The 23,335-nt window shown below is 41.9% G+C and overlaps 1 long non-coding RNA gene across 5 annotated transcripts in view; it reads right to left on the bottom strand.

Annotated features, from left to right (window-relative positions):
• Positions 1–409: 409 nt before the first annotated feature.
• LOC109492315 overlaps positions 410–23,335 on the bottom strand; it is a 35,219-nt gene continuing 12,293 nt past the window's right edge. For 3 of the 5 annotated variants that reach the window (XR_006585869.1, XR_006585867.1, XR_006585870.1), the window contains exons 2-7: positions 22,765–22,981; positions 21,962–22,144; positions 21,319–21,418; positions 7,461–7,662; positions 4,214–4,378; positions 410–1,047 (exon numbers count right to left, since the gene is read on the bottom strand). This is a non-coding gene — a long non-coding RNA (uncharacterized LOC109492315). Of the gene's footprint in view, positions 1,048–4,213; positions 4,379–7,455; positions 7,663–21,318; positions 21,419–21,961; positions 22,145–22,764; positions 22,982–23,335 lie in introns of all 5 variants that reach the window. The other 2 variants (XR_006585868.1, XR_006585871.1) reach the window with 2 other exon arrangements.

Genomic DNA, 23,335 nt, shown 5'->3' with positions numbered 1-23,335 from the left:
GGCATCTCTCCTTTAACTTTGTGTATCTTCTGCCAAATAGTCTTACTCCTCCAAATTCTAAGCCAACCACACAGCAGTCATTAGCTGCAAGGATTTGTATGAAGTCCCCACCTCCCCCTCCCTCCAGTCGCCAGGCAAGCAAGCCCTCTAATGACTCGTTCCAGGGACCTCATTTTCTGCATGGACCCCACTTTGACACATGCCTTATAACCATCTTACTCTTAACAAGCGTGTTGGGCAGGTGGTACTACGCTTTACAAAAATGCACATGCATCAGAGTTAGAGCTGATTCTGCATCCCCGTTTTCGGGGTTCATTGGGCGCGACCTTGGTCAAGTCAATGCGTCTCTAAACTCCACCTTCTTTATCCATATAATATTATGTATCTCTCCCAGTGGAACACAGCTACATGAGGTTTTGCATTTGTTTTATTCATCTCCGTCTCTAACATCTACCACGGGCTTGGCACATAGTACATACTTAGTAAATACTTCACTGAACAACAAGTTTCTAGTCAGTAGGCTGTCATAAGTGCTTAGTTCTGTGTTAATCTATACATTCATAGCCCCATCTAATCTGTACAAGTGTCCTTTAATGGAGGCTTTGTTTTTGTTTATAGATGAAGACACCGAGGCTATAAAAATTTACGAGCTTTAATCAAGATTACGTAGCAAATCAGCATTCAAACCCGGGCCCGCCAGCTTGAATCCGTCTTATGACAGACGTATTTCAGGTATGTGCCTCCGTAGTAGATGTTGTGGTTTCAGTGTTCGTATCCCCTCAGAATTCACCTCTAAAAGATCAAGTTTTCTTACTGCAATCACATAAGGGCTATTTTTATTTTTCTGGCTGAGGGAGCACACGTGGCCGACACGCAGAGCAAGCCAGAGCGCCAGAAAATTAATGTCCTCGCAAGCAGCCATCAAATCAATGACAGATGGAAAGCTGGAAAAAAAATCTCAACTGTTTCACCCTTTGGTTCGATAACTTTAAAGCATTTTCTGTGGTGTCTCCTACGGGCTTGAGCCCTGTTGCTCACAGGAATAGCCTGCAAAAGAGCAGAGAAATGATCTAGGGTTCACGGGTGAACACCACCCAACTATGCTTCATCTGGATATGCCAATTTCTTCATCGGTCTCTCTGTGAATATCCCCACTAAGCGGGAGGGCTTTTGGATGCATTAGGCATTTTCAAGACTTATCTATGTCAAGATACCATACTAATATCCTGCAAAAGGCAAAGATGTGGGTGCTCTTGGTGGTTTTATGTATATATTCTATTTTGTAACAGTCATAAAATCTGTTGGAAGATTATTTCTAAGAAGTGACTGACTTCAAATGCTAGGTCAAAATCTGCAGCTTATAACGAATACCTAAAAATGTATTCTGTGTCAATTCCTTTTGCTTATATATTTTGCCACCAAATATGATATTTTTATTCAACTTTACAGCAAGCATTACTGAAGTTTCTAGAGTGTTTCATATTCAGCCATTTCATTAACATCCATCTTTCCTGAACTTTATTATTGATCCATAAGTAACTTAGTCTGCCTTTCAGCAGAGCTTATAGATCAGTCTGGGAAATAAACTCAGAAGTAGAATTCAGGGTACACTCAGTTTAATTTTCCACTGAGGTTTGGAAAATTCAACCATGCCCTCTTAGTTTCATTTCGTGAGTAGCCTGTGTATTTTCCCAAATAAACTTTTTTGAGGCAACTTGGTTGACAGAAAACCAATGGTAAAATAGACTGTGTGTAAAGTCCAGAATTCTGTAGAAAGGAATTGTAACACGAATGGGAGGAAATAGATGCAAACTATGGGCCTCTGAATAACGTGGCACAAGAACATTTAATCAGGATCTAAGGGCTGACTTTAATTCCAAGAGAGCAGCATATCTGCTCCACCCACCACCCAATTTCAGGGCCTGGCTTGGTGCCCGGCCCAGAGGAGGTGCTAAATGATTTGTCAAACTAATTGATGAAGTATAACAATGCATATTTTCTTGGAAAACATTGGCCCATTCGTAAGGCCTCCATGTTAAACTAGAGACTCAGGCAGGAAACTCACTACAGTTAATGTCAAATTACCTAAGTTTTATTTCTGCAAAGGTTTTAAGAACTATCTACCTCTCGTGGCAAGTGATACCATTAATTTCAGAAACAGATTTTCATAGGGAAAAGTAGCAATTACTCATCCAATGGCCAAATCTACAACCACCTTCAAATAAGGCCCAGCTTCCTGAGCACTAAAAGAAAGGGGGCAATAAAATTAAACTTGGACCCCATACCGATTGGCTTGAACCATTTTCTTTGCCCTGTTCTTGCTCTTTGTTGCCTACCCCCATCTCTACCTGGATTTTAACCTTCTTGAACTGTCTAGCAGCCCACGGAATAGGTTCACCTGGGATTTTCAATAGCCACTAATGCAACAAAACACATCCTAAACCAAAAAGTATGATGTTCCAGTTAAAGAGACTGCATTAATAATGTAGTAATGAAAAGGTGGAGGTATAAACTCCCAGGGATGGAATGAATCAATCATGAGAATAAAAGGCACAGCATAGGCAAAACGGTCACGGTGTCGCAGATAGTGTTGCACGGTGACAGATGTTGGCTACACTTGTGGTGAGCACAGCACAACATTTAAATGGAACTGGAGGAATCACTACGCTGTACATCTATCAGCAATGTAACATTGTGTGTCAACTCTCCTTTGGTAACAAAAAAAGGAAACAGAACGTGGTAACGAAGTATGTGGTGCATAATTTAGTAAAGAGGAAAAAATGATCTCTGCCAGGGCATTTTTGCCTCAGTGGTAGACCCTTGAGTCCTGATGTTTTTGTGTTTCCTGAATGCAGACACATTCGTTTGGGTTTACCTGTGTCCATAACAGTAATGGGAAACTGCATTACTAGGAAAAGTTCCAATTTGTTATATGATGATGCTGATGCTGATGATGGTGACAGTGATGGTGGGGATGATGATGGTGGTGGTGGTGGTGATGATGGTGATGATGGTGATGGTGGTGGTGATCATGATGGTGATGATGGTGATGATGATGGTGATGATGATGGTGATGATGATGGTGATGGTGATGATGATGGTGATGATGATGGTGATGATGATGGTGATGATGGTGATGATGATGGTGATGATGGTGATGATGATGATGGTGGTCGTGGTGATGATTCTGATTATTACTATTATAATATTGTCCTCTTATTCAGTATATTTGCCCACAATTAAATCAAGTGTCTTCATGACTTTAAATATTAAATTCAGCCTTTCAAAGCCTCCTGCTTTTGTAAATCTGTAAAGAAGTAGGACCTTTTTAAACGAAACCATCTACATAAAGGACAGAGAGAAATGTTGACATGATGAGCTCAGCACTGAGCACGTAATGCATATATAATTTGAATCAAATCAAATTAATTTATTCTAATTACTGTCCTCTGGTTTTGCATTTTTCATAAATTCTTTCACTTGAAGGATAATAACTTTGAACAACTTTTAGATTTTTATCAAGCTAAATCATGCATGTATTCTTATCCCTCCTGGAAGAATTTGTTTTGACAGTCTCATACTTCAGATGGGCCCATTTTGCATATAGGCCTTTTGACCATTTTTTAAGGAATGTCATTTAGAAATAAATACTCTCTTGTTTAATCATAAGACAGAGATTGTTTGACCTTAAGGATCAAATAGAAACAGTGGCAGAATCATCTGAGTGTTTGATATCAGTTTCCCATTATCAACGAGTTACACGGCCCTGACAACAATTAGACACAAACACGAAATAGCTTCGCATGCATTATTTGTCACTGGTATTTCTCATTATTATTACAAGCACTTTGACTGGAACAAACACTAATATTGCTTCCATGCTATTTATTTTTATCTACGTATTTTCTATTTTGGCTTTCCCCTCTCTATAATATAACTTTCTAGAAATAATTCTTAAGCAGAGAGTAGAGTGTATTTCCCTGCCATATGGATTGATTACTACATCTGATAATAATCAAATGTAGAGAATTCTCATCTGTTGTAATTTCAAATGCATAGATACTGTTTCATGGGCAATGTACGCAAAGAAAACATAGACCAATTTGGTGTAAAAACAGTGGCTCACCAGTGTTTATGTGACAGCCCCTGAGAGCTACCATGCCCCTGCCACACCCCATATCATTTCTTACAAAAATTCCAACTAAATACCAACCTAGAAGAAGAGCAGAGAAGAAGGAGCAGGCGTGGGTAGCACCTTTCTGTGCACCTGCAGCTCACCACCGCTCCAGTCCAGAGCTCCCCGGAGCAGGACGTAAGCCTCTCCTAAGGGCTGGCAAAGGCAGGAGGTAGTGTGCCTCCATCATCAAACTGGGAGATGCTGGTCAGAAATATAAAGCCATTGTTAACTGATGAATAAGTAGATTTGTCCTATGTAGCACCCAGGTGCCCAAAATGGTAGCACATTTTTCCTCCCCAAACCATTCTACTTCTTAGCACATTGATCTTAAAGTATCCCTGATAGCCAGGCCCACTGCTTCCACTCAGATTTAGATGAGTCCGTTATGCTAGATGTGCAGCACATACAGTGACTTTTTTGTTTTCTTTCCTTGCCTCTATGCCGTAAACCCTGAGACCAAAGTCTGTGCCTTGTTTCCTATTGTATCACTCCGTCTCTAAGATCACTACACTTCGAAACTATTAAACTTCTAGAATGAAGTGAATGCATTTAAGATAACTTATGTGTTCTTACAAAGAAAAAATAATGACAGAGTTTTTCCTACAAAGAGATCCAATAACTCCTGGAGTCATACTAAAAGTTATTAAGATGCTATCAAGAAATAATTATTTGGCATGAAATGTAGTATGGCAAAAACTGCAGTCATAGAAACATAATCAGCATGTGTTAAGCGTAGTGCAAGTCATTGCCTCCAAGTTTGTCCAGTTAAATGAACTTCAAATTTAAATCATTCTCCTTGTATCTTCTTAGAAAGGAGAGCCTTGGGCACCTGGGTGGCTCATTCCATTAACCATCTGGCTCTTCATTTCCTGTCAGGTCTTGATCTCATGGTCATGGGATCAAGCCTTGTGGCAGGCTCCATGCTGACAGCATGGAGCCTGCTTGGGATTCTCTCTCTCTCTCTCTCTCTCTCTCTCTCTGCCCCTCCCCTGCTCATGCTTTTTCTCAATCCATAAATAGACTCTATTTAAAAAAATTGCTCTTGGGGCGCCTGGGTGGCTCAGTCAGTTAACCGGCTGACTTCGGCTCAGGTCATGATCTCGCGGTCCGTGAGTTTGAGTCCCGCATCGGGCTCTGTGCTGACAGCTCAGAGCCTGAAGCCTGTTTCAGATTCTGTGTCTCCCTCTCTCTGACTCTCCCCCATTCATGCTCTGTCTCTCTCTGTCTCAAAAATAAATAAACATTAAAAAAAAATTAAAAAAAATTGCTCTTGTTCTGGGGCACCTGGGTGGCTCAGTCGGTTGAGCGTCTGACTTCAGCTCAGGTCATGATCTCATGGCTTGTGGGTTTGAGCCCCACATAGGGCTCTGTGCTGATGGCTCAGAGACTGGAGCCTGCTTCAGATTCTATCTCTGTCTCTCTCTCTGCCCCTCCCCTGCTCATGCTCTCTCTCAATGCACAAATAAACTTTATTAAAAAAAATTGCTCTCATTCTAAAAATAAAAGACAGGAACAGCCTTTTGTGGTAGCCCACTTACAATCTCAAACACATAAAACACTTCTTTTATTTAGGTATTGCATACGAAAATGCTGGTATTGCATACACACGTAAAAACATTTCCTTCATTTAGTTATTGCATACGAATATGTTAGTGTTGTATGTTCACTAATATTTTACTAAAAACAATTTTGGGGTGTAGAATATTATTTTCTAGGAATTTGAAAAACATTAAAAAATTTTTTTTAATATTTATTTATTTTTGACAGAGAGAGAGAGACAGAGCATGAGCTGGGGAGGGGCAGAGAGAGAGGGAGACACAGAATCCGAAGCAGGCTCCAGGCTCCGAGGCATCAGCACAGAGCCCGACGCAGGGCTTGAACTCACAGACTGTGAGATCATGACCGGAGCTGAAGTCAGACACCCAACCGACTGAGCCACCCAGGCACCCCTGAAAAACATTTTTATCATTATTTATTAATTTTTTTTAGTGTCACACGAGTTTAGAATTGACCTCCCTACAGTCATAGACAGTTGTGAGCTCCATTAACTAAAACGGCAGTGCAGAATTGGGCCAGTCCTTCCTTCATGAACTGGAGTCTCTTTGACGTGGAAATGCTGATGTCTTGGTGATTATTCTTCTGCCAAACTGACCTCAGAGTCTAAAATATTTTCCTAATGACAAATTTCACTCTTTTTTTTTTTTAACAGCAAATGTTCTTCCCTTAATTGTGTTGTCTCTAAAGCCTTTTAAGCTTCTTTAGAAATTGATCGTGAGTGGTGAGGCCCTGACTGGACTGGTTTACATTGGTTCTTGACATAAAGAGTGACCACACTGCATGATAACCAGGCAAGCAGAAGCTGAAGAAACGGCACAGCAGAAATGCTCACCAGATGCCCGTCCTAGGCGCACCGGGCCAAGACGCCATGACTCAGTAAGGCTGGGCATTTGGATGGAGAGGCCGCTGGCCACGACCTCAGCACAGTCCCCTGTGACCCTGCCCTTCCAGAACTTGTTCCAACTCCAACCCCAGCTCTCCTTTCACTGTGGCCATGATGACTTCGTGTCTTGTCCTCTCATGTCTCCTTATTAATGTTCTCTTACGAACCAGTCTTGCCACTTGGAAGACTGCTGTTTCGGGCCCAGAGAAAGGGAGTGCCAGAAGTGTAAAAGCTCTTTCCACAAGGATCGATGACTTCTGGCAACCACCGTTTGTCCAGCATTCCACTGCTGTCACGCTTCCAGGGATGCACCCTGCACCCTCCCCTCAGACCTCAGATCTCGCCTTGCAGGGACTGCTCTGTTCCGGAGTTCCATTCGGTTGCTCCTGTGGAATTCTGCTGGAATACTGCACGGCACACACACCCAGGCCATCAGTATGTTGATTTACTCATGGCCTCCTTTGTTGGATGAGTTTTGGCTTCTTCCCAATGCCTCCTTGGCCCTCAAGACTGCCTGCGTAGGCCTGGTTCTTGAGAGAGAACTAAATTCAGACAGAACGACAATGGCTGTTTAAAAAGTCTTGTGCCCATTAGAGAAGCTGGGCACTGTTCCTACTGAGGCCTGAAGACGCATTGAGGCAAATGAGTGGAGCCTTGCACAGGGTCTGAACTCTGAGGAGAAACAGCAGGCTGTTGTGGAGACGAGTATTTGCTTTTGGTGGACCTGGATTTGAGCAGCAGCTTAGTCATACCCTAACTATGTGACCTTCAGAAAGACATCAGAGTGGCCTGAGTTTCGATATTCTTCTTTGCAGAAGAGACAGAGGACAGTATTTACCTCACCTGGCTAGGGCGGCAGTAACTGTGCGCGTGGGTGACAGGTTCTCTGGAGAGCGCCTCCCACAGAACACACTGCGGAAGGGTGGCCTTACGATTGTCTGTTTCCGTGAGGTCCTCACGTGGTCCTCCCATCAACTCCGCACTCCTCTGCTTCACTGACGCTGCCCGGGCTGGCCACACAGCACAGGGACAAACAGAAGACTACCTTGGGATAAATGCAATATTGAAGAGTACTCAGATATAAAAAAGGACAAGAACCGCACACGCACACACACACACACACACACACACACACACACACACAAGAAAATAACCCTCCCTGTGTCAAAATTATGAGGTCTGGTTAACAACTAACATGAAGCAAGTCTGTACTTGTCAAGTAATAATTTACGGGCAAACGAGCTGGCTTTTGTTGATTTTAAACATATCTTGTGGGTGGGGAATGGCTGTTTTGATATCAGAGTCCCTTTTCCTACAGTGCCAAACCTTCCAAGAAAACTGTCACTCCTAGTAGATGTATTTCTCAAGTGAAAGCACTGAGCCTTTGAGGAAATAGGACTGCTTTTTGAGTCACACAATGTTTGTGAGAGTCATACACAATTCTACTTTAATTCTGGGCTTTGCTGCGTCCTGCCTTTGCTCATGGCAGCGTTAGAAGGAAGGTACCCCTCTTATTTCCGGAAACACAATCCTGCTCATCCTTCCGGGTCCACAACTGATCACTTCACCTTCTCAAAGTGCTTCCCAACCCCACCCCTAACCCCCACACACCTCCAGCTGATATAATCGCCCTCTCCTCTATACTCTTAAAGCACTTGATATGTTCATGCCTTCTGATAGATACCAATTTTGTCTAGGGGCTGCTGATTCAGATACTTGCTCTAACTCCCTATCACACGTGACTTCAGAACTGGTTTTCTGTATGTGTGTTCATGCTAGATTCCATTTTAAGTTTCCAAACTCTGAGGGACATACCTTGAATATTGCATAAGTTCAATGAATATTTAATGAATGCATGAATTTACCAGACAGTGGATCTTTCAGATTCTATTGTCTATTATGGAAGAGACTGGGCTAATTTTGTTAATGATAGTAGGTGCTCAGGAGACATCTGGTTGGTGAACAATGGGTGGGACATCCATATGGCCCATGTTGACGTTCCAATTAGAGGAATGTTCCAATTAGGATCATTTAGATCGGGAGAGAAACACAAGACGCAGCTCCATGACACATCTTGGCAGGCTTTTAAGAATTGGGAGAACCAGTCGTAAGCATCGCTGTGCAGAAATCACACAGTGCACCGAACATAATGAAATGTGTAATAAAAATTCTTCTTTCTTAATTCAGCAGCATTGTTTTTTGCCCTTCTGCTCATTAGGCATTTACCTTCTTAATAAACTTTAATTTGTGTGCGTGTTAACTGCTGAAATTTAAGTGAAAGTGATTATTCAAAATCATATTAAATTTTACATGCCTTAAAATGCACCATAAAAGTTTATAAGGCAGTGGCTCTCTCAGATTACACGTGTGAGGTGTGTGCACATCAGACATAATTATATAACGCTTCTGATGCTTAGCGTGCATGAACTCCTTCAATAATTAAAAGGGGATCTATGGCATGGCAAATGTGACATATGTGCACAATATAACAGCAATTTACTAGAATGCTCTCAAAATGTGTTATTGTCATCCGACGAAATATGTGAGTAACTAAAAATTAGGCAGGAAACATTTTTTTTCCCGTCTAGAATCAAGGAGTGTTATGATAACTTCCTATATCAATGGCCTCCTAACTGGTCCACTTATCTTCCACTCTTCCCTACCATCTGCATTGATCCTTAGAATATGTAAGGTAGGTCATGATACTTCCCACTGCATTTGAGTTAACATGAAACCTTTTACCGTGCAAAATAACTAAGGGAGAGAACTCTCACTGTGGGTCACAGTGTGGACTGCGTATATTGTGATCACCAATGAGAGTCAAAGCATTCCGATTCTTGTCTCTCCATCACAGAGATCTTGATTTCATTGGTCTGGGTTGGACTCCAAGCATGAGCATCTTTTTTTTTTCTTTTAAGTTTATTTATTTTCAGAGAGACATCATAAGTGGGGGAGGGGCAGAGAGAGAGAGAGAGAGAGAGAGGGAATCCCAATCAGGCTCCACACTGTCAATGCAGAGCCTGACACAGGGCTCGATCCTACAAACTGTGAGATCATGACCTGAACCGAAACCAAGAGTGGGACGCTTAACCACCTGAGCCACCCAGGTGCCCCCCAAGCGCGAACATCTTTTTAGAGTTTCCCAGCTAACAATAATGTGCAGCCAATGTGCGAAACACTTTGGTTCTCATTTTGAGGGAGAATGAGCAACCATTGGTGGTTTTTATTTTTTTTATTTTTATTTTTTTTAATTTTTTTTTTCAACGTTTATTTATTTTTGGGACAGAGAGAGACAGAGTATGAACGGGGGAGGGGCAGAGAGAGAGGGAGACACAGAATTGGAAACAGACTCCAGGCTCCGAGCCATCAGCCCAGAGCCTGACGCGGGGCTCGAACTCACGGACCGCGAGATCATGACCTGGCTGAAGTCGGACGCTTAACTGACTGCGCCACCCAGGTGCCCCAACCATTGGTGGTTTTTAAATGGCCAGGCAAAAGAATTAGAATTAGAATATGAAAAAAATTTCTAAATTTACCACTTATCATTTTCGTTTGCGAACCGAAAGGGGAAGTGGCCAGTTCATCATCTCTTTTATTAATCCTTGAGTCATTTTAACATACCTTAATAAAGCATAGCAATTCGTCTAGAATTCATAAGGTTAATGACGTTTTTGCACCCATGCCACTAGAACAGATCATTCGTTCACCTGTTCAGCAGCACGCCCTTTGTGTTTGCTGTGACCCCCCCCACACCATCCCGGATGCACAACACAGGAAAATGAACACCCACAGTTCTGCTCGTCGGGGTATTTGTTCTTCACCAGAGGACAGACACGCGCACAGATAACTCCATGATGGCGTAAGACATTCTTTAGGAGTAAAGATAAGACAAGAATAATATGTTGTTGCAGGTGGGAGGAGGGTCAGTCAGAGAAGCTTCAGAACAGAGGTACCATTTGCCCCATGGCCTTAAAAGATGGATGGGGATTGACCAAGCAGAGAGGAGAGAAAGAGTCTTCAAATTTGAAGCAATGGGAATAGTGATGGGCTGGGGGAAGTATCAGAAGACACAGACTGTTGAAGACCTAATGAAGAAACAAGGCATTGAGCCTAGAATGTGCTGGAAGGGATGGTGTCGGATGAAAATAGAAAAGTAAGTCACATGATCTCAACCTCTTGGGAGGTTCAGTTTTTCACAATCATTTCTTGATATGTAGAGAAAAAGACTTAATAGGTTTTGCTTGGGAATGTTTCCAAGCTAGAAATTGAGTTTACAATGTGAGAGTTGGCACACTTGGGTGGCTCAGTTGGTTAAGGGTCCGACTTCTGCCCAGGTCATGATCTCATAGTTCGTGAGTTCAAGTCTCGTGTCAGGCTCTGTGCTGACAGCTCGGAACCTGGGACCTCCTTCAGATTCTGTGTCTCCCTCTCTCTCTCTCTCTGCCCCTTCCCTGCTTGTGCTCTGCCTTTGTCTCTCTCTCAAAAAGAAATAAACATTAAATAAATAAATAAATAAATAAATAAATAAATAATAAAATTTGAGAGTTAAGGTCTTTGGCTCAGGGCAATGGCTGTGATGCAGGTTATAGCTCTGTGTCCCTGGGTCAGCAGTAAATCAAGGTGGCAACACATGTAGATAAAAGTCATTCTTGGGGCACCTGGGTGGCTCAGTTGGTTGAGTGTCTGCCTTCAGCTCAGGTCATGATCTCATACTCCATGAGTTCAAGCTCCACATCGGGTTCTACGCTGACAGCTCAGAGCCTGGAGCCTGCTTCAGATTCTGTGTCTCCCTCTCTCTCTGCCCCTCCCCTGCTCATGCTCTGTCTCTCTCTGTCTCAAAAATAAATAAAAACGTTAAAAAAATTTTTGAAAAAAAAAATCATTCTCATTGTGCACGAGGTGTGGCCAAAATACCAATGTGCCCTAGCATATCCTGCACTGCACCAAAATTCCTATTTATCTAGGCATTGGGAACTACTTCTTGGGAGCCAAATTTGGCCCAGCCCTTGTTTTTGAAAATAATTTTTTACTGAAACACAGCTATCCTCATTCACTTACATATTGCCTATGGAAACTTTTACACTCTAATGGTAGATTTGAGTACTTGTGACAGAGACCTTACATGCTGCGAAGGTAAAAGATTTACTATTTATCCTTTATAGAAAAAAAATCACCAACCACTGATCTAACAGGTAAGAATCTTCCTCTATAAAATCCCAATTAAAGTGAAAATTAACCAAATAGCCAAAGCAAACTTATGGAAGAGAAACAAAGCTGGTTGCATCACACTCATTTCAAACAATGCTACAAAACTACAATACTTAAAGCAGTATGGTATTGGCATTAAACAGATAAATAGACCAACAGAACAGAGAGCCCAGAAATAAACCCACACATATACGGTCAATATTTATGACAAAGAAGCCAAGAATATACAGTGGGGTTGGGAAAACTGGACAGCCACGTGCAGAAGAATGAAACTGGACCACTGTCTTACACCATATGCAAAAGTCAACTTAAAATGAATTGATTCAAATGTAAGACCTGAAACCATAAAACTCCTAGAAGAAAACATAGGCAGTAAGGCCCATAACATACGTCTTGGTGATACTTTTTCAATCCAAAGCAACAAAAGCAAAAATAAACAAGTGGGACTACATCAAACTTTCAGCTTCTGCTCAGCAAAGGAAACTACCAAAAAAAATGAAAAGGCCACCTACTGAATGGGAGAAAATAATTGCAAATTATATAGCTGATAAATGGCTAAAATCCAAAATATGTAAAGAATGCATGTGACTCAATAGCAAAGAGGTGAAAACAAACAAAAAAAACTGGTTAAAAAATGGGCAGAAGGTCTGAATAGCCATATTTCCAATAATGACATAGTGATGACCAGCAGGTATAAGAAAAGATGTTCAACATCATTAATCATCAGGAAAGTACTAATCAAGACCACGGAGATATCACCTCACCTGTTAGAATGACTGTTATCAAAAAGACAAGAAAACCAAGTAGTGCTGAAGATGTGGATAAAAGGGAACATTTATGGACCATTAGTGGTAATGTATATCGGTGCAGTCACTATGGAAAGCATTATGGAGTTTCTTCAAAAACTTAAAACTAGAACTACTGTATGATCAAGCAATTCTACTTCTGTGATTTTATCCAAAGAAAACAAAAATGATAATTTGAAAGTATGCATGCACCCCCATGTTCACTGCAGCATTATTTACAATAACCAAGACATGGAAACGACCTAGGTGTCCATCAATGAGTGAATGGATAAAGACATTGTGGCATATATACAAAATAATAAAATCTCTCCATTTGTGACAACATGGATGGACCTTGAGGACATTATGCTAAGTGAAATAAGTCAGACTGAACAAGACAAATACCGTATGATCTTATATGCAGAATCTAAAAAAAATACACCAAACCAAATTCATAGATACAGGGAACAGATTGATTGTTGCAAGAGGAGGCGTGGGAAGTAGGAGACATGAGTAAACTATTTTCTTTAAACACTTTTAATAAAACTTAAAAAAATTTTTTTTATTTATTTTGAGGGGGGGGAGGGGTATAGAGCTGGAGAGAGAGAATACCACCGGGCTCCATGCTGTCAGTGCACAGCCTGACGTGGGGCTCGATATCACGACTGTGAGATCACAACCTGAGCTGAAAACAAGAGTCGGAAGCTTAACCGACTGAGCCACCCAAGTGCCCCCAAAATTTAAAAAAAAAATGGAGCAAATGCAAGCAGAATCAGATGAACTCCACCTTTTTTTTTTTTGAACTCCACCTTTTACGTAGGTCGAATGGTCCCATCTTTCTCTCAGAAGAACTGAGAAGAACAAATTAGCTAATATATTAGGGCAGTGAACACAGGGCCTCATACAGAGTACACGCTCAATAAATAAGGTCACTGCGCACAGGGCTAGTTGCTTCGTCAAACCTCCTTCTCACTCTCCTCCTTTCTAGTGGAGTTCTCCTTGGGCACAAAGTCATCTGGTTAGGATCCATATTTCCTAATTTCCCTCACAGACAGGTGTCTGTGGCTTTATGATTAAGTTCGGGAGAAGAAAGATGAGTAGAAGGGATACGTGCATCTTCCACATTATCTCTGATTGAAGACCACGCACTTCCCCTGATGTGTGCCTTTTTCTCTTCATGAAGGAGGTCAGAAGGCACAGCAGAAAACCAACACAGACTATGCAGGTGAGGACAACGTTCCAGGAAGACGAAGAAACAAAAAGATGGAGGGAATCTGGGTTCCTGAGTGACCTCAGGTCTCTGTGTGTCTATGACAGACTACGTAGAGCAAACATGTATATGAGGGAAATAAACCCCCATCTTATCTGAGCTACAATATTTTTAACAGATTTATTGACGTATATTTGACATACAATAATCCGCACATACTTAGACGATGCAATTTGGTATGTTTTAATCTATACATTCACCTGTGAAGCCATCGCCACAGTGACACTCATGAAGAAATCCATCATCCCTCCAAGGTTCCAGGTGCGCCTTTGGAATCCTTCCCTGCTCCCCCCTCGTAGACCCCCACCCATCGCCAGTCAACCATTATCTTTTGTAGCCTTTTTGTCAGGGCACCTCAACCTCTATCTAAACTAATGCTGACCTTATTAGTTATTGCCATGAGTTTTATGTCAGTTCCCAAAGAAATGTTTGGCAAATGTTCCAGCTGATGGATATGTTCTAACGTGCGGGCGGGAAGGGTGAGATGAAGGAAGCAGTTGAAGTGAGTGGTTTAAACCCTCAGAGGCAACTACTTGCATCATTGTGGACAGAGTCTATGTCTCACTCATCTCTGAATCCCTGGCATGTACCACAGACAGCATCCTATCCTCAGGACTCAGCACATGCTACACTGGTGGATGGCTGAGAGTACAGTGACATGAGAAGAGAGAAGAACATGGTCAACACTTCAAGTTATTTTATAACTATTCACTGAGCTTGCATTAGGAGACCAAGATTAACAGCGCATTTTTGGCCAGTTTTCCTTCAAAGCGAGCACAGAAAAAAAAAAAGTATGTTTAGGTACGGCAATTATGGGGGGAAAATATCTTTGATCTTCTTCTAAAATATTTGCTGAAGGAGAACAAAAGTAACAAAAATATTCGATGTTATGAAAGCTCTCAGGAGAGGAATGTTTTTATTTGACATTTAAGAGCTATTGCTGGTCGTATCTTTTCCAACTCCTGGTCTCCAGCTTAAGAGCAAAGAACAAAAGCAGAAGATGAAGAATAAACAGAATGAATAATGTTCCAGGGAAGAAGTGAGGAGCAGGAAGACAGAGGAACAGAAACTGAGAAAACCTCCCTGCCAGCCTCAAGGGGTGCCCGGGCCCTGATGCCTTTTGTTCTTTGGAGCTTTTTACAGACCCAACCTTCACTCAGCCAACCAGAGATGAGGGGCCGGGGACGATGCTTGGAGTTGGGGGTAAAAAGGTAAAAACAGCACTGTTGATGAAGACACGAATGGGAGAAGACAGTCAGGTAAACATATATATGAATTATACACAGAGAGACCACACATTCCAATGTTCTCAGGACAGTCCTAATTTATACATGCTAGATAATGTCATTTTTGTAGCACCTTTTCACTTTCTAAAGGTCCCACATAGGGCGATACATGTGGTGCTATAATAGAAATCTTCACAGTGTCTCAAAGGACAGGGCGGTTGGGTCCGCCTGAGGAACTCCAGAACGATTCCCTACAGAGGGAACATTTAAAGGGAACATCTCATGTAAGTAGCTACAGGCCAGGAAAGGAGGAAGAGGGCTGGACCTTCAGACGGAGCGAGAGTTGTGGGCCAAGATCCAAGGTCACAAGTGAGCACAGCGTGTTCAGAAAAGAAGAGGGAGACAGAAAGGAGGAGGCTTTAAGAGGATGAAAATGTATTTGTATGAAAAATGTGTGGACAATGGAACAGAAGAGATGAGGGATGAGTTCAATGATTCCTGAGAATCCATCTGGGTTGATGAGCACAGTTCATGGGAGGGTTCCATCTGCCCACCTGGCAATTCCTCTAACAACATCCATGAGCTCAGGTGTAAAAACAAGACAACATTTGGATCCAACATTTTTTGAGAAGACAAAACAAAAGGACAAAGGACAAACACAGAGCTGAGGAAATTGGGAAGTACAGCCAGACTGGACGATGGGGAATGTAGGAAAAAATAATGGAAGAACCTAAAAGACTAGATTAATGGATCTCAAATTATAGTGTATGTAAGAATATCTAAGTGTTTGCTCAAATTACATTCTCTGGTGCTTTACAGATGGAACTCCTAGATAGAGAAAATCTGGTAAGAGTCTCAAAAATCTTCTGAAAGGGAGGAGTGTGGTTGAAGCTAAGGTGAAGACCTGAACAGAGAATTACCGAACTCCATGCAAAGGGATGCTCTGCTTCTCTTTGAAAACACACTTACATAAACTGTTCTCTTTAAGGAAACACATTATTTAGCCCACTCCTTCATTGCTATCATTTCTTGTTCAGTTGTTCATTCTAAAACAGACTCCATTTAAACGAGGAGGTGAAAGACCTGTGTATCAAAAACAATACAACAGTGATGAAAGAAATGAAAGATGACACAAATAAATGGAAATATAGTCAGGGTTCGGTAATTAGAAGAATTCATATTTCTACCACACCGCCCCAAAGCGATCTATAGATTTAATGCCAACGCTATCAAAATCCCAATGGCATTTTTTTTGCAGGAATAGAACAAACAGCCTAATATTTGAATGGAACCACAAAAGACCACGAACAGCCAAAGCAATCTTGAGAAAAAAGACCAAAGCTGGTGGCATCACACTTCCTCATTTCGAAAAGTTCTACGAAGCTGTGGTCATGAAAACAGTAGGTATTGGCACAAATCAGACACAGAGATCAGTGGAACAGAATAGAGAGTCCAGAAATAAACCCGTACATACATGGTCAATTAATTTATGACAAAGAAATCAAAAATGCACAAGGGAAAAAGGACAGCTTCTTTGGTAAATCGCGCTGGGGAGGCTGGACAGCCACGTGCCAAAGAATGAATGAAACTCGGTCACTAGCTTACAGGACACACAAAAATCAGCTCAAAATGAATCAAAGACTGGAATTTAAGACCTGAAACCATAGAACTCCTGGAAGAAAACATAGACAGGGAGCTCCAGGACATCTGTCTTGGCGATGATTTTTTTGGATTTAACACCAAAAGCAAAGGCAACAAAAGCAAAAGTAAACCAATGAAATGACATCAAACTTCCAATTTTTGCTAAGGAAAGGACACCAGAAAAAAAGAAATGAAAAGGCAACCTACAGAGTGGGAGAAGATTTTTCCACCTGACACATCTCATAGAGGAATAATATCCAAAATATATAAAGAACTCATCCAACTCAAGAGCAAAAAACAAACAATCCAATTACATTATGGGCAGAGGATATGAATAGATATGTTTCCCAAGGAGGCATCCAGATGGCCAACAGACGCATGAAAACATGCTCAACCTCACTCATCATCAGGGAAAAAGAGATCAAAACCACAATGAGATATGACTTTACCTGTGGGGATGGCTATCTATTATCAAAAAGGAAGAAAACTGGGGTCAGCAAGGATGTGGACAGAAGTGAATCCTCGTGCACTGCTGGTGGGAATGTAAATTGGTGCAGCCACTGTGGAAAACAGTATGGAGCTTCCTCAAGAAAATTGCAAATAGAACAACCATATCATCCAGCAATTCCACTTCTGGAAATGCATTCAAAGGACACAAAATCACTATATTGAGGAGATATCTGCACCCCCAAGTTCATCGCAGATGTGCAATAGCCAAGACATGGTAACCATCTAAGTAGCCATCAGTGGACGGATGGATGAATGAAGAAAATGTGCCGTATACACACACTGACATATTCTTCTTCCATAGAAAAAAGAAAATCTTGCCACTAGTTACATGGAAAGACCTTGAAGGTACTGTGCACAGTGAAATAAGTCAGACAGAGAAAGACACATACTATATAACCTCACTTACATGTGGAATCTAAAATAATAATAATGTAATATACAGTATGGTGACTATGGTCAATAATACAGTCTTGTATATTTAAAAGTTTCTAAAGGGTAGACCTAAAAGTTCTTATCACAAGGAAAAGAATTTCGTAAGTATAACAATAACCCAGAGTTATTGTGGTGTTCATTTTGCAACATACACATATATGCAATCATGATGTTGCACACCTGAAACTAATAGAATGCTGTATGTCAATTATACTTCAATTTTAAAATACAATAACAGGGGGGCACCTGGGTGGCTCAGTCGGTTGAGCGACCACCTTTGGCTCAGGTCACGACCTTGCGGTTTGTGGGTTCGGGCCTCATGTCAGGCTCTGTGCTGACAGCTCAGAGCCTGGAGTCTGCTTGGGATTCTGTGTGTATGTGTCTCTCTCTTTCTCTCCAAAATAAATAAACATTAAAAAAAATAACAGAACAAAACACAGATTCCAAAGGGGGTTTGACTCACGTTCCAGCACCAGCAAATTGCTTAATCCATGTCTGTTTCATCATCTGTAAAATGGGCATAAATGTACTTACACTGTAGGGTTGTTGCATTAAATTATAAACTATATGCAAGGGACCCTCGATGGGAACTGTAATGTAATAGTCACTTGAAAAATATTAATTTCTTTCATTTTTTGTGTGCTGTGGTCTTATACAATCCTTAGAAAATTCCAGAAGACTACTCTTCAAGTGGACTGAATCAGGTGGAGTTCTGTCTGTGCCTAGGGTAGACTCCAGATAATCAGAAATCCTTTAGAGATCCAGGAAGATTGGGGCAGGAGGGATGCTTTATCTTTTTAGAGAATTCTTGAATTCTAAGGAAAGCAAAACGTTCAATTCATGGCTCACGTGACTAATGCAGAATCATAACATATTTAAATTTTCTAATGTTTACTTTTGAGAAAGAGACAGAGACAGAGACAGAGCATGAGCAGGGGAGGGGCAGAGAGAGAGGGAGACACAGAATCCGAAGCAGGTTCCAGGCTCTGAACTGTCAGCACAGAGCCCAACGCGGGGCTTGAACTCATGAACCGTAATTATCATGACCTGAGCTGAAGTCGGATGCTTAACCGACTGAGGCACTTAGGTGCCCAAATCATAAAATATTTAGGTTGGAAGGGATTTGGAGTCATCTAGTCTGAACATATTGTTTGTTAGTTGGGAAATTGGAGTCATCTAGTCTGAACATATTGTTTGTTAGTTGGGAAACTGATATGAAAGAAGGTTAATTCATTTACCCCAACTCACAAAAAAACATGGTAGAAAGTACCTAGCACCGAGGAGCATGGATCGTCAAGCCTGAGTTCTATGGATTGATCCCTTGTTTGTGACTCATGTATTCGTTCATTCATTCATTCATTCATTCGTTTGTTTGTTCATTCATTTTACAGATTTCAGTGAGTAGCCAAGATGTGCCACACCTTGTTCATGACACTGGAGAGTCATGTAGCCAATCACGTGATAAGAACAGCTTGATTTGTTGAGGTCTTTTTGCACACGAAATATTATTGTAAATAATTTGTATATATTAACTCAGTAATCTTCACCTCTTTGCAGAATACTTTGCGTTAGGATTTTTATGTGCTTCCAGGATTTGGAAAAAAATTAGTCAAAAGAAATTCACTTAGTTTAAATTTTGAGAAACTAATATCCAAATAATGTGCTTGTCTGAGTTCTTAATAAACCAGGGGAGGTAGGTGAGTGCAAATTGTAATGTGAAATGAGTAGCGAACACCACATCCATTCTGTAACTCTTTAACACGAAACTGCTCACCTTCACGCAATGTTACTTCAATACACGTATCAGGAAGTGTTTATGTAAAGTTGCTGTTGCTTACAAAAACCCAGTTCTGTCATCGAAAAGTATTTTCTGTACTCCAGGTCCACAGGTTTGGACATTAACTTATCCATGTGAAAACGTAATTGCCTTTTTTGATTTTTGTGAAATAACCTCTTTACGGACCCTTTGCTCATTTCAAACCATTTTTTTTTTTAATTTTTTTTTTCAACATTTATTCACTTTTGGGACAGAGAGATACAGAGCATGAACGGGGGAGGGGCAGAGAGAGAGGGAGACACAGAATCGGAAACAGGCTCCAGGCTCTGAGCCATCAGCCCAGAGCCCGACGCGGGGCTCAAACTCACGGACCGCGAGATCGTGACCTGGCTGAAGTCGGACGCTTAACCGACTGCGCCACCCAGGCGCCCCTCAAACCATTTTCAAACCAGTTACCTAACCGGAAATCTGCATCTTACTCAATGAGAAAAATTTCAACTTTGTCGGCACATCACTCTAGAAGTATTATTTCATAATTCCATGACCACACACGCCACATGAATGTATAATTTAATGTCTTCATTGCAATGCTTAAAAAAATAGCAAAATTACTATGGGCTGTTAAAAAAGATTGGGGGGGTTTATTAGCCCCACTTTACGGATGAAGAAACCGAGGCCAGAAGAATTAAATCGTAGAACTGGTAGGCAGTCATGCGAGAATTTGAACCTACCCTGCGCTCTGAACCACTACAGGGTACAACCTCTCAGAGAGAAGGAACACAACAGAGTTGACGGACCACAACACTAACACAGAGATCGACAGAGCTGTAAGGACAGTGGAGAAAACTCAAAACGTAACAGTGAAGACAAGGGTAGGAGTGCATTCAGATGCTAGCTGGGAAATCCCCGCGTTGCGTTAACACCGACCTCGAAAAGACAGGAAGCCGCCTGCAGAAAGAGTGGAGGAATTTGCACACTGAGATCAAGCATGTGAGCAAACCCAGCTGCGTAAGGGCCTGGTGCGTTCGTGCAAAGGGAAGGGGGCCAGTGGGTCTAGCGTGTGGAGAGCAAGGACAAGAGTGAGAACAGCCGTTGCTGGAGACAAAAAAGGCAGAGTCCAGATGGCGAACGGCTTGGGCCACGTTGAGAGAGTCCAACTTCATTATTTGTACAAAGGGAAGTCGCCGAAGCTTTTTAACCTGAGACCACGGTTTCTGGGCTTTTCACATTTTCCCTTCAGTCTTTCTCAACCTCGTGCACTATACCTGTTGGATCGTGAATAAAGGTTAGAGTTGAATTGACTGTCCTTAAAACTACGGAGAGAGAAGCCTTTTGTTTTTCTTTCCCACTTGATTGCTTCTTTATGGTTAAGAGGGGACACAGGCCATGTAGAAATAATAAGCAGTAAAATAGAGCTAAATATATCTCAGAGCTTTCCGTTTTCACGCCAATAAAAATATTACCCTGCCATCCACACCACCGTCCGCATATTTGAATAAGTAAGTAACAATGACGCCATGTAAAATGAGAAGGTCAGCCATAGGTCCGTATTTCTAGAAATCCCCAGCCTAAATGAAGGAAAGCATCCAGCTAGAATTTTTTTCCTCAGCCCTCAGGTCCCCTGCTCATGTTTTACGAAAATGAATTACTTCTGCTGTTAAAAGAAATACGCCCTTGAAAAACTATGTGTGGCTTCAGCGATCCATCTGAACTGGACAATGTATATCAGAGCAAAAGCAGAAATAGACTTGCCTCCAACACACATCTGCTGCAAGCAGGAGACGGCGGAAGGGAAGGGACATATTTCCAGGAATTCCTTCCACGCCCCCTTTAAAGAATGAGCTTCATGTACCTGCAGGAGAGCAGACCAGCGTCTGGGTCCCGGATCAAGGAGGATAAAAACCAGAAACCGGACTCAGTTCAAGGTTTACTCCCCAGGAGGCTAAAACGTCCTGCAAAGGAAAGCAAAGGGACCTGGTGACAGTTGAAGAGTGTGGTCCCCGGTGCCCTCCGGACGAGCCCCCCCAGCTCTGTGATCACAGCAGCCTGGCCGCGAGCAGAGCCTCCAGGGCCAAGGCCCAAGGAGTCGTGCACTTTCTGCCCTGCACCCCCACGAGTCACATTAGTGCCACACACATTTTCTTCTTAATGTGTAAGACCTTGAATTTACAACTCAGCAAAAGCCTTGCCTCCACAGGCAGAGGGTTCAAGTCTTGGGTCTTAAAATTTTTGCTCTGCGCGGTCCGGGGCCATCTCTCCTTAAGTCTTCACCATAAAACGTAGAATGTGGGGAAAGAAACAGCATCAGGATAGAGACGTTATGGTCTCTAGAATTTTAGCTGGAGAGCGTTCTCCCAATCCCCTTACAAATAATGTTTGACATGTATGTAAGTAAATTTCAGAGAGGAGGCCGTGTATTTGAAGACTCCAGGTTTCTGTGGAGACAAGACTAAATCTGTGCTAACGAAGCAAAGCACTGATTATTTCGCACTTACCTGATCCCACTGACCTAGCAAGAAACACTCTTGCCTTTGAAAGCACAGAGCGCTCGACATCCGTTTTTCCTTTAGATGCTCTTTTTCTCACAGAACATTGCGGGAACAACTGCATCAGCTTTGAAAAATCCACCGAAGATACATATTTTAAACCCCTTCTGTCGCACCACACAAGATTAAATGCTGCAATAAATGGGTTCACAGCAAGTCAGAGGTATAATTATAATATTCAATCCTTTTAATGATTTTAACACAACAGGTTATCCGTTTTTAAATGATGTGTACACAAGGGCATGGGATTCAACTTGACAGTCTCTTTTCCCTCCGTCCCTTTATCTACACCTTGAAAGGGAGTAAAGCGTTTAGCATTTGGATAATGCTTTTAGAGCTTGCAAAGTGCTCACACATACTCCAAATTATTTGACACAGCATTTTGGAAACACAGAAACGGATACCCAGAAAGGCTAACTGACTTGTCCAACACTATCCTGCTAGCAAGTTAAAAGAACAAAACTCAAACCCAGGGGTTCTTCCACAATCTCAAATGTGAGTCCCCAGTGGCATGCATAAGACACACAGGAATGGATGGCATTCTGTGAGCTGCTGCCTCCAGGCAGAGTGCCAGGATTGCAGTTAGTACAGTCCCCTGACATTTTCGGAAAGCAGCGTTGATACATATTACCAAATAAATATTTGCTCTCATGTTGCATGGACTGCCCTCACATGATCGACCTACCCACCAACACATACAAAATATATAATCACTTTTTTTCAAAGCTAACAAGCTTAGGAAGAGATTTTACCTTATTTTTTTTAGGCGGACACCAGCTGATCCTTGCGCTGTTTGTTTACATATTGGCAAATGCTATGACGTCATGGGCCCAGCTCAGCATCATTCCCAATCAAAACTTTGGGAAAATGGTAGTTTATAATCCCCTGCAAAAGTGTGTCTATGGATCATTGACGAGCCTTACACCATCCGCGAGTACAGCAAATGGGTCATCAATTTAAATGTGATTTCTAATATGAAATGAAATACAAAGAAATAGCAGAGTTGCCATGAGATGAAATTTTAAGTGCATAATTTTAAAGTCATTAAGTTAGAGGGGCGCCTGGGTGGCTCAGGCAGTTAAGCATGTGACTTCGGCTCAGGGCATGATCTCGCGGTTCGTGAGTTCAAGCCCCGTGTCAGGCTCTGTGCTGATGGCTCAGACGCTGGAGCCTGCTTCAGATTCAGTGTCCCCCTCTCTCTCTGCGCGTCCCCTGCTCACAGTCTGTCTGTCCCTCTCTTTCAAAAGGAAATAAATATTAAATATAAAAAAAAATAAATAAAACATAAGGATCAGTAATACATTTGCTACCAATAAATCGTGT

This window comes from Felis catus, chromosome D1 (assembly GCF_018350175.1).
Source record: "Felis catus isolate Fca126 chromosome D1, F.catus_Fca126_mat1.0, whole genome shotgun sequence".
In the NCBI taxonomy this organism is placed as follows: domain Eukaryota; kingdom Metazoa; phylum Chordata; class Mammalia; order Carnivora; family Felidae; genus Felis; species Felis catus.
Note: the sequence above shows the minus strand (reverse complement) of the source record. Positions and strands in the feature narration are given on the sequence as shown.